The 11,774-nt window shown below is 46.8% G+C and overlaps 1 long non-coding RNA gene across 2 annotated transcripts; it reads right to left on the bottom strand.

Annotated features, from left to right (window-relative positions):
• Window positions 1–1,459: 1,459 nt before the first annotated feature.
• Window positions 1,460–11,084, bottom strand: LOC124246391 (uncharacterized). Of its 2 annotated transcripts, XR_006890488.1 has the most exons (4): window positions 10,808–11,084; window positions 5,664–6,257; window positions 4,604–4,648; window positions 1,460–2,792 (listed from the first exon to the last, which is right to left on the bottom strand). It is a non-coding gene; the product is annotated as an uncharacterized LOC124246391 (long non-coding RNA). The 2 variants fall into 2 exon arrangements; XR_006890487.1 differs by lacking the exon at window positions 10,808–11,084 and having other exon boundaries at window positions 5,664–10,038.
• Between the last annotated feature and the right edge of the window lie 690 nt (window positions 11,085–11,774).

Below are 11,774 nucleotides of genomic sequence, written 5' to 3'. Positions count from 1 at the left end.
GAAAATTTACCAGGAAGAGTTAATAAAGGGAAGGCCCATTTATTCAGATGAATCAAAGATGAAGCTGAGATGTCATCACATTTTATTTGTACAGGTCATTCACCCTGGAATCAAAGCCCTCACCACACACCTCATTAACCCTTACAACACCCCCAGGAGGCAGGTAGATATCCAGGGTGATCCCCCTGTTACTGATGGAGAGCCTGAGGCCCAGGACAGTGAAGGGACTTGTCAGAGGCCACATCAAGTGAGTGAGTAATGGAGTAAGAAAATGAATTAAATTCTAGTCTTTATTCTCAGCACATTATGATGTTTTACCCCGAGGTTGCCAAACATCTCAATTACTTTTTACTCTAAAATCCATTTTAAAATAAACCCCCCCCCCCCCCCTTTTTTTTGATCAGCCAAAGGGACAAGAATCAATAACGAAGAGAGAAAAAACACAAATTGACTGGGTTTTTTGTTTCGTTTTAATGGTTCCTTTATATCAGTTAACAGCATGTCTAGGGAATAAAACTGGAGTTAATAACGGTTCCAAAACAAACTTTTGCATAGGGTAAATCACTACATTTTAGCGTAATTAATGTGAACTCTAATTTGCAACCGAAAACACGGAGGCTTGGTTTTGAGTTTCCAAATAAAGTGTGAGCGTCTGTCTTTATTGATTTTCCAAGATTCTACTTGGGGATGGTGGGTAGATGAACTCCTTTTAATTGACTCATTAGAACAGGGATTATCAGAATTTTCAAGCATTTTAATCTCCAAACTTTCCCAGAAGGCTGCAGGATGAGTTGTTATGCTTTTACCATCCCTTGACTCAGTAAAACACATATCAACAAAACGCTCAAAAGCTCCTAGGAATTCGGTGACCTTGGCGGTGAATTTGCGTGTACTACCCCTTGCATCCCCCTACATTAGAAACTGTCGCGCGCGAAGGCGTGGTGGGTGGATGGCTCCCGGACGCGCGCAAGCAGCCCCCCGCAGGGACCCCGAATCCGGGGTCGCGGGGCGGAGGGCGAGGAGAGTGGACTCTACATCGCTCCATTTCCGCAAGGATTGAGAAAACACGGGCTCACCAAGTGAACCACTCCATGTCCAAATTGTTTTTCTGGTGTTTTAAGCCTTCCAACGATGAGAACGAGGAGCCAGAGGGCAGCGACTTGTCGCGCCGCGCGAGCGGTCCCCGCGCCCCCGGCCGCCCCGTCGTCTCCTGGCGCCCGTGTCCGCCGGCCGCCGGGACCCCGCCCAGCCTGCCCGGCTCGCTCGCTGCTCCGCCTGCGGAAACCCGTGCGCCCGAGCTCGCACCGCACGCCAGCGGCCAAGCGCAGTCGGGTTCTCGGTTCCCAGAGTCGTAGTTCCCAGTTTCTAGTTTCCCTATCGACGCGATTCTCCCTCGGGGTCTTCCACGGGGATGGGTGGAGGAGGGGGGAGGGGGGAGGGGGGAGGGGGGTGGCGGACCCCGAGCTGGGGAAACCCCTGCCCGTCCCGGCTCGGTCTGTCGGGCTTTTGGTGGCTCACCTACGTCCCACTGGCCGCTGCTTATTCCTACCCGGAAAATTAGAGTTGGGCACCAGCAGGGACTTTGGAGGGAGGGCGTTTGAGAAGAGGTTTCTCTGCTTAACCACCTGGGCAGGCTGATGGTCCCATGCCAGGCCCGCGCTGGCTTCGGAGCAGCTCCTCTATGGCCCGCGACACACCTGACGGCCACGGAAGCGATGAGGGGATGCTTCGAGGGCAGCAGCCTCTGGCCTCCTCTCAACCTTCAGACCTTTCAGGGTCCAGGCCTGCTCCATCTGTTGCTGCGATGGGCCTTCGGGGCCAAAGAGGGTTGGAACTCAGGCCCTGGACCCAGACTGTGTGGACTCTGTCCTCAGCGCTACCATTTATCAGCTGCTGCGGGAGCCTGAGCAAGTTAGGGAACCTCACAGTTTCTCTATTTGTAAAATGGTAATTATAACAACACCAACCTCAGAGAGCTGTTGCGAGAATGATAGGAGATGATGCATTTAAAATGTTCTGGTACAAGGATTGTTCGATTAATTTCGGGGCTGCGTGGAAGAATTAAATAAGGTCGGTATGAGGACTCCTTCAGTCAACAAGAATTTATTGGCAGCAGCCCGGTTGTGCTAGGCCCTGCCTTAGGAACCAGAAAGAAAGCAGAGAACACAGCAGACAAAAATTGCTGTCCCCTTGGAGCTTACTGAGTGGAGGAGGTGGGGTGAGCTACGCAGCTAACATATCGTGTGTCAGGTAGAATACGCAGTGGGGGACGTTGCCATTTTAAACAGGGTGGGCATTGAACAAAGCAAAGTGGAGGGAGGGAGCCCTGGAGAAGCTGGTCCAGCTAGAGGGAAGAGCACTATAGACCTACTGTCCAATTTCCCCTACTAACTCCTATCACCTCCTCCCCATTCCTCAGATGCCCCCTTCCCCCAACCTATCCCCAAGCTTGGTGAGCCCTCCTTTGGGAGATCTGCCTAATGAAACAGCCTGGGCAGCTGGAGGGAAGTCCAATTCTAACACCACTTCCGGCCCATGGTGATTAACTCAAGTGCCCCTCCTCCATTCCACCCCACACCCTGCAGCCTCATCCTTTTAGTCTTCAAAAGAATTTCCCTGATGGACTCATAAAAGGGGGATAACTCACATTCTCCTTGGGAATCTAACTTCCCCTTTCCACTTTCCATGGAAGATGACAGGGATGGTAGATGATGCTACTGATACAAACCAAGCAAAATGTGGCTTTCCCCGCTCGGCTGTCAGCAGCAACAGTCACGCACACTTCCAAGGCACTAAACAAAGAAATATCGATAACAAAGAAACAATTTCAGCAGACTCCACATTCTTATTTACTCTGAACCACTACAAATAGAGAAGTGACTTCTAAAAGGTAAGAAAGGTACAAGACATAACGTACATGTACAAGTCAGTCCTGTGTATCCACTATCAATATTATATGTCAGTAAACAATCACTACCAGTTATTATGCTCTTCTCGGGTGCTTAGTGTTTTATGTGTATTGACTTATTTAGTAGCATTGATAATGTATAGATACTACCGTCATTTTACAGATGAGAAAATTGAGGTTTAAAGCAGTTAAATAACTTGCCCAAGGTTACAGAGCTAGTAAATAGTGAAGCCACTCCCTCCCATTTTACTGTGGGTTCATTCATAATAAAACAAATATATAGGGAGTGCCAGGCACTGTTCTAGGCACTGGAGATACAGCAATGAAAAGAAAATCCCTGACCTCATATATATTACTTACATTTTTGTGGAGGGACTGAAGCAATAAGAGAGGGGAAAAAGTAAATTTAGTGCAAGAGAAGTTAAGTACTCTAGAGAAAAATAAAACAGGGAAAGAAGAAAGAGGGGATGGGTTGCAATGTTAAATAGGTGGGCAGGGAAAACTTCACCCAGAAGGTGACATTGAGGAAAGGGTGGAAGCAAGCTATGAGTACATGGGGGAAAGTGCTCCAAGCAGAGGGGAAAGCCAGCGCAAAGACCCTGAGGCAGGACCAACAGTGTAGCTGAGGGGAGTGGGCTTGAGCAAGGAGAAGAGGAGTAAGGGGTCAGAGGTGGAGTGGTCACTCAGGGGTGTAGACTCTGAAGGACTTTGGCTGTGACCTGGAGGGAGGTGGGGCGTCACTGGGGGGTTCTGAGCTCCCTTATGGAACAGGATCACTCTGGCTGTTGTGTTGAGAGTGCACTGTAAGGGGGCAAGGCAGAAACATGGACAGGGACTAAGAGGCTGTCGTAATAACCTAGGTGAGACATGATGACAGTGTGGGCCCAGTAGCAGCAGCAGAGGTTGGAAGGAATGGCCAGATTTTGAATATACACAGAAGATAGAGGCACTGCATCTTCCAATAGGCTGCATTTGGAGTGTGAAAGAAAGAGAAGAGTCAAGGATGGCACCAAGGCTTTTGGCCTGAGCAACTCCTGAAAAAAATGGTTTGCTCTTAACTGAATGGGGAACACTGTGGATGGAGCAGATTTGGGGGCAAAGCTTCAAACAATTTAAATTTGAGTGTCTTTTAGGCATTCAAGTGGAGATAGATATCAAGCAGGCAGTTGAATAAACAAAACTGAAGGCTGGAGTTTAGAGAAGAAGTTTCAGCTGGAAATATATACACATTTAATGAGAGGACTGTCAGGCTGTAGGTGCTGGTGACTGCAACAGATCACTAAAGGGGTAAGGGCAGATGGAGAGAAAGAAGAGGTGGGCCAACCCCACCTAGGTGTGGTCCGACTTTTCCCATTTCATCAGGACTGAGAGTGAGAGAGAAGAGCACAGTCTTGGCACATGGTTAAGCGTTCCTTCCGCTGTTAAACCTCTGCCTACCCTCCTGGTCAGCACCTGAGGGAGCTGGGAGGAACCAAGACTTTGGTGTGCCACGTTTGACATCAGATAGCCACAAGCTCCAGTGTCATGGCCCCGGACAAGTCATTTAATCTCTCCAGAGGTCTGTAAAATGGGGATATTAGCACCCCCTTACTGGGTAGTAATCTGGGTTCAGTGAGAAAAAGGAGTCCATAAACCCAACTCTTTCGCGCCTTCCTGCTACTCAGAGCTTACCCCAGCGTTTTCAGTCTCATTTACCTCCACACATTGTCCTGTCTTCACATATGCTTCCTCAGCGCCACGCTGGTACAAAATAGGTGTTCAGAGAAAGAAAGAAGTCCAAGATGAGCAGTAGACTCCCAGGACGGGAGCGAACCCTGTCGACTCAACCTGCCCTGAAGGGAGGAGATCCTGCGCACGCAATCTAGTGCAGAGCCGCGATGGTGTGGCTCTACATGGAGCCGGAAAGGGCGCCCGGTGCCAGGACACCCCCATCCCGCAACACACCCCTCTAAGGAAGCGCCTTCTCCAACCCGCAGCCCCGCGGGGAGGGACCTCGGCCCGGGGCGCATCCTCTCCCACGCGAGCGGAGCCTGGCGGGCCGCCGTGCTCCTGGACCAGCGGAGAGAGGATGCAGGACGTCGCGCCGCGGCTGTGCGGCTGCTGCCTGGCCGCGGAGCTCGGGTCTGGGGCGAAGAAGGCCGCCAGCGGGATCGGGAAGGTGCGGGGCGCGGGCGCACTCATAAACGCACCGGGGAAAGGCGCCCTGGCTTCTAGGTTGGTTGGTTGGTTGGTTTTAAGCGATTCCTTTTTTTATCTCTACTGCTGTCACTTCCTGAAGGAAAAGCGGACCCAAGTTTCCTGTAGGCAGGTCATCCCAGGAAGAGTGGGTAGGGCGCTCTCTGATCTGGGGAGAGTTGTTCTGGCAAAAGCTGCCTGGGCGCCCGGGACACGGGCGCTCCGGGTCTGCACAGGACGAGAAGGCCCGGAGGACAACCCAAGCGTTGGGATCAAGTTTCCCATGCCCACGGTGAAATCTTGAGAGCGGCTGCTGCGAATCGCACAGGTTATTGTGGAAATTCATTCACCCAAATTTACAAGGCGTCTTTTCAATACCTTCCAGCAAACCGGGCCTAGCAAGATCCCAGTCTGGCAACAATGGAAGAGTTAATCTGGGCGTTACCGGCAGTGGTTCTTAACCTTTGGGGGGTCGCCCATCTCTTCAGAACTGGACACAAGCTAGGGACCCTGGCCCCCAAACACACAACACTTTGGGATGCACGTGTGACATTTCAAGAACACACACAGGCACACACACCTTTCCTCTGTCACACTTAGAGCCCTGGATAAGAACCGGTGCCTGACAAAAGTTTGCACAAGCTTTGTGATCTCTGCAGGAGAAAAACACAAAAACAAAACATCCAGTTAATTTTGCAGGGCTTGTTTGGGTGGTGGTTTTTTTTTCTCAGTAACAAGTGGATAACAGTTAATCAAGTGAGTTCGGTGGATATAAAAGGACACAGACCTCCTGGGAAAGGAAAGATGCAATTAGAATGGAATCATTCCCTTGGGTTGGCCTGGCCTCTCCAAACCACCAACAAAAATGTAATTAGGGCAAAAATGTTTTGGAAGGAAGTTAGCAAACACGGAAGGTTTCCTTATACGTAATGATGACAGTTCTGTGATTTTGTTACTCTGTTAACCAAGAAATTTCTATGTTATAAGTCAAAAATTTTTGGTAGCCTCAGAGAAATAGTACATGCACAGGGGTTTTTTGGGGGGGTAGGAGGGGAGGGCAGGAATGCCACACATACTGTTCCAAGGACAGCAGCTCTCACCATCTCACTGGCCTGCTGGTGGAGTTTTTGTGTAACCGTGCAGGATAACATATCTGTCTTTTTTATTTCACCAGCTGGAGAAAATGGAACAATATTTAGGAGAAAAAAAAACCCCAAACATTTCCTGTCTTTTTGTTCTTAGCATAAAAAGTACTTTATGGCTATTTTTTTCAGCATATTTTCTCCTCCTCTGGGGCACGATCTAGAGCCTCAAAGCATATATTTGCCAGGACTCTCAGGATTCTCACAATATTTCTAACTCTACAACCGAGACTTGCCGGACCTGCTCCATGAGGGGGAAACTTGTGTTTTACAAGCTGTGGCCAATAACTGCAATAGCTAAGCTTTTTTTGAGAGAAAATTTTCAACTTAAAACACTTAGTATTTATGGGCTATTGCTTTTTCTTTTATTACCCATTTAACCATGTCTTTTCTTTGACGCTCATCCAGAGGGACTCTCATCATCCATGGCTAGATCAGAGAAGCCCAAAGAAAAGGTCTTCATCATCTCTAATCTCCATCTCTCACCTCCCTCCGAAGCAGTTTACAATAAAGAGAACTCACTCCCACATCCTGATCCCTGCTCGTCTTTGATCCTCCCCATCATTTTCTTATTAAAAACAACTGCCTGGTTGCCACCACCACCAGTTTCAAGTTGTCCGAGTAACTATTTTCATCCTTCAATTTTTAATTTTGAAAATCAAGTCATATATTAGAGTTATTACAACAAATACAATATCCCCACTTGAAAAACAGGGGGAAATCTGGAGAGAACAACCTATTAATTTTCCACCAGTTAGAAAGCACGAAAATGCTACTTTCTGAATATGGGGCTCTGTTTTTCCAGCCTGGCTTCTTCCTGTCTCAGTCACACCACCTTTCATGGTTTCCTGGATTATTTCTTCCACCGAATAGTAATTAAAAGAGAGTGAATATTAAATTTCATTCCTACTGACATAATAAAAAAATTTGCATTCTGTAACGAGTTACCAAACTCTAGCCAATGATGCAATATACCACCAAATTCCGGTGGAACAAAACAATTTGAATAAGCCCTCAGATTTCATAGTTTGGGAATTTATTAACTACTAAAACACCCACTGCATTACGTCTTTACAAATGTATGGATCAAATAACTTATACAATGAAAAGTATAAAACAACAGTTAAAAAGTTTATGCTTTAGGCTTTATACATTGTTTGTAATCAAATTTGGGAAAAGGGCATTGACATTAGCCAAAGTTGAAAAAAATGAATAAAGCAAGATTCTTTAGATTTTTATATAATACTTAGTACCTTATACAAGTCTATAGGGGACTCTTTTATTCCAGGAAGTATGCTCTCATCCTATAGTTTTCTCCAGCCTGGGTGGCTGGGTCAGGAGTAGCTGCTAGCATTCCCTCAGTGGCACTTTGTCATTCCTGCATCAGAGCACTGGCTGCAGATTACTGCCCTTGCTTATACAATCGTGCGTCTCCCCTGCTCTGGTGTAAACTGCACAAAGGAAGGGACTACATCTGTTTTGTCCAGTATTATATTCCAAGTACCTGGCACACAATAGGTATTTATTAAACATTTAATGAATTCATATATAGACAGTAGAAATGATGTATGGGGTTTTTTTTAGGCTTAGGGAAGCCAAGTGCAAGAAACAAAACCAGAGATAAATTCCCTGCATTTCCTTCATTTAATCTAGTGAGGAAGCCTCAGGAGGGAAAAGAATGCAGTGTAGCAATTGGCCAGACACCTGAGTTTGAAACCCAGCTCAGATACTTACCAGTTGTGTGACTTCCCATAAGTTACCAAACCTCTTTGAACCTCATTTCCTCTTCTGTAAGATAGGTATAATGAAGCCCACTGTGTAGGGTTGTTTCAAGAATTTATAAACATATAAAACACTCGACATTGGAAGGCAATCTATAAACGAACATTATCATTCATTCATTGAATGCTTGTGCCCCTGCTGTGAGCCCTGTGGACACAAAGATGAATAAACCCAAACCCTTCCTCAAGACCTAAGTGCCATAAGTAATATGGCAAAAGGAATTATGGGAGCAACTCAGCAGGAGAGAGGGTACAATCCAAACAGAAGGGAGCATGTGCTTAGAGACATAGGTCTCAACACCACAGCTTGTGGGAGTGACCACAGGTAGCTGGCTTCCCATTTAACGCAAAGTAAGCCCCCAGCTTACTACAATGGCTGATGAGAATTTGTCCAAAAGTACACTCCCATCTCCTAATACTCCCTCTGTTCTCTCCTCTCTTTGATGTGCTAAGCACACTCCCATCTTAGGGCTTTGCACTGGCTGTTCCCTCTGCCTGGATTTTCTTCCGCTGTTTATCCACGTAGCTCACTCTCTCACCTCCTTTCATGTCTTTGCTCAAACGTCACCTTTTCAATAAAGCCAACCTTGACCAGCCTATCTAAAACTACACTCTCCCCAGATCCTATAAAATATGCTTTTTTATTAAGTTTATTGTTTACTGACACCACCCACCCCCTTCCATATGAGCTCCACGAGGGCGGAGATCTTACTTTTGTTCCCCAAGGTATGTCAAGTGCCTAGGACAGTGGCTAGCACTTGTCAATGAATGAATGAAGTGTGGCTGGAATGTGAAGTCAGGACAGGAAGTGGAGAGAGGTACAGAGGCTTTGAATGCTGTGATGAAGAGCTTAGATTTTTATCTGGTAAGTAAAGGGAAGCCATTAAAGGTGAGTGGCATGTTCAGATCTGCTTTTTAGATAAGTCACTCAGGGAAAGGATCTGCAGGGGATGATAACGGCAGAGCCTTACAGTTAAGAGGCTGCGGCAGCAAGGGAGCTGGAGAGCAAGATGAGGAAGGCCTAACCGAAAGCAGTGGGAATAAGAAAGGAAGCAGGGGACTTGTCAGAGGCATAATTACAAGGTTAAATCAGGCAGAACTTGATAAGTGACCCAAATTGGAGGAAGAAAGAGAAGACTCAAAGATGACTCCTCGGTTTGTAGTATGGATGCCAGGGAGGTTGAACTAAGCGAGGTCTAGAGTGTGCAGAGGAAGAGGGCAGGGGAGGAGATTGTATAATCACCATATATATATAGATATGGTTCAGCTCCATGTGCATCCGCATATAGTGGGCCCAGGGTCATTTGTGGAAGAGGACATCTGGTGCTCAGGAGAGAGGTTTAGATCAGAGATATTCTTTCTACCTAGTGATAATCACATTAGTTTTAAAGGGAAAACAACTTTCATTTCAAACATCCAAATTTACTTCCCAAAACAGCAGAAATTAAAACATAACTGTTTCTTAAGATTTTTATATATCTGCAAATATATATGATTTTGTCCCCCACATAGCAAAAAGAATGCGATTTGTTTTGTTATTTAATTGATTCTTGCCCCCAGACTTCACTTTTTTTGTGAGGAGATTTTCAGCTAGCTGCCCAGAGAAAATAATAATCTCTTCCCTCTAAAAAGTTACCATGTTTGGTTGTGAAATAACTAGTGGTATAGAACAAAGAACACAGCCTCTCATTTTGTAAAAGTATAAGGGGGAAGTTAAAGAAATTCAAAGGCAATATTATATATTCAAAACAAATTTGAGGAAATACTTTCAAAATGACATGTAATTAGTTAGTGGAAGTTACTATCACAATACACGATTGAAGCAAATTGCTTTATGAGCTTTCCCTTCTCCCGAATCAAACCTCTATAAAAATATAAAGCCTGGAAGAAGGGACAACACTATATTGTCACTTAAAATTACAAGTAGGAGGAAGTGTACATTTTCACTTCAATACTAGTAATAATAATAACTTATTGAGCATTGACTTTGCATCAGGCACTGTGCTAGACAATTGCCCGAGCTTTACTTGGTTTCTTCCTACCCTTTGAAAGGTATAGATGATCAAACAACAACAAAACAGGGCCTAGACAGTTGAGCAACCTGCTAAAGGTCACTTTGCTATCATCTGGCGGAGACATCTTTTAAGAGATGGGGAAAAAAATGTTTTTTTCTTTCCAAGATCCAATTACTTGCTGCAATTTGCCTTAACCTATTACATATGGGCACAATGAGGACACTGTGTGAGACAGTCTGACTGGTTCACAGGTTGCTGGTAGCTGGTCAGGCACTTGAAAATATGTAATATGTATAATAACTTTGGTATATAAATAAAAGACCAAATGAATGGGCTAAGCCCGCGTTAGTGGAGATCTGAGTTGATTTCCACAGTGTTAGTGATACCATAGCTGTTTTCAATATTCTGGAATATTTTCTTTCTAAAGGCAAACATTATTTAAGACTACAGGAGAACGTTTTTAACTCGATAGGCAGTAACTAGCCGGGATCGTAGATAGTAAGTGATAATACCAGGTGCCCAGGCACATACATTGTATTGATTGTTAGCTGGGTCTGGGTATCACGGATTGATCAGCTCACCCCGGAGCTAGCGCTGAGCCCTCTGTCTGCACTGTTGCTGAACTGATTCAAGTCACACAGGAATTAGAGGTGCGAGGGAAGCCATCGTCAGTTTGTTTTTTAAAGGAGCGCTGTTCACTAGGTTGCATAACAAGCTAGCTTTGGTGGCCCTTTACTTCAACGTAGTTAACTATGCGAAGGACTTTCCTCCTCAAACCCAAATTACCAAGTCAGCGTTCAGAGGTGAAGCACCGACTGCTTTCTTCTTTCGATCGCCATCCTGGCCGCTCTCGTAATTCCCAGAACGCTGGTGGACCCGCAAGCTCAGTTTTACCCTCGTGGTGTTTCCCAGACTCTCTTCTTCCCGGAGAGCGGACCCGGGGTCAGCTTCCCATCACAAATACGTGCAACCCTGATTTCTTTAGAATGCCTCCGTTTTGTAACGGTCACCTCAACACCCTTTTTAAAAAAAAAAAAAAACCCATGCTACAGCTCGCGTGTGAACCCCCAGTGCAGAAAGTGAAAGTGGGCGCGAAGCTCGGCGGCCGCGGCGGAGCCCGCGCCGGGGAGGGGGCGGGGCGCGAGGACGCCGCGCGCCTGTCACGTGACGCGCAGCCGCCCAATCCGAGCGGCCCCGCGCCGCGCGCGCCGATCCGGCCTGGAAAGCTCTTCTCTGTCAATGAAAGTTGTCATTTGGGCTGTTACTGCCTAAACCGGGTGTAAAGCGGACCTCGCACCTCCTTCTGCTTCAGGTCCCCCCTGCCTGGGGGACATCCAGGGTCGAAGGTCCCTGCGTCGGGGCTTCTGGGCACTGTACACAATCACTTTCATCAGCCGCTACCTACTTAATGGGCAGGAAAGAGCATTTCCTTTTAGGTGTGTGTCTCCAGGTGGGCCCAGGAGGGATCGGGACCTCAGCGCCTTCCGGTTTGCTTGCTAGGGAGGGAGCTAGGGCCGTACGTCTCCTTCCTCTAAAGCAGAAGTGCAAAGTGCTGGTTAGAGGGAGTCCGAAGCCTTTGGGCCCCAACCTGCGACCCGAGGAGTCCGGCTGTCGCCACCTTTCCCAATTTGACAGAGGGGACCCGTGAGTGGAACTGAGCTCCTGGAAAACAGGGCAGATAGATGCAGACGTCAGCCCGTCTTTTACAATCTTTCAAATGACTCTGGATCTTTTCTCCACTAAGGTCTTTACG

The sequence above is a fragment of the Equus quagga genome, chromosome 11 (genome assembly GCF_021613505.1).
Source record: "Equus quagga isolate Etosha38 chromosome 11, UCLA_HA_Equagga_1.0, whole genome shotgun sequence".
In the NCBI taxonomy this organism is placed as follows: Eukaryota; Metazoa; Chordata; class Mammalia; order Perissodactyla; family Equidae; genus Equus; species Equus quagga.
Note: the sequence above shows the minus strand (reverse complement) of the source record. Positions and strands in the feature narration are given on the sequence as shown.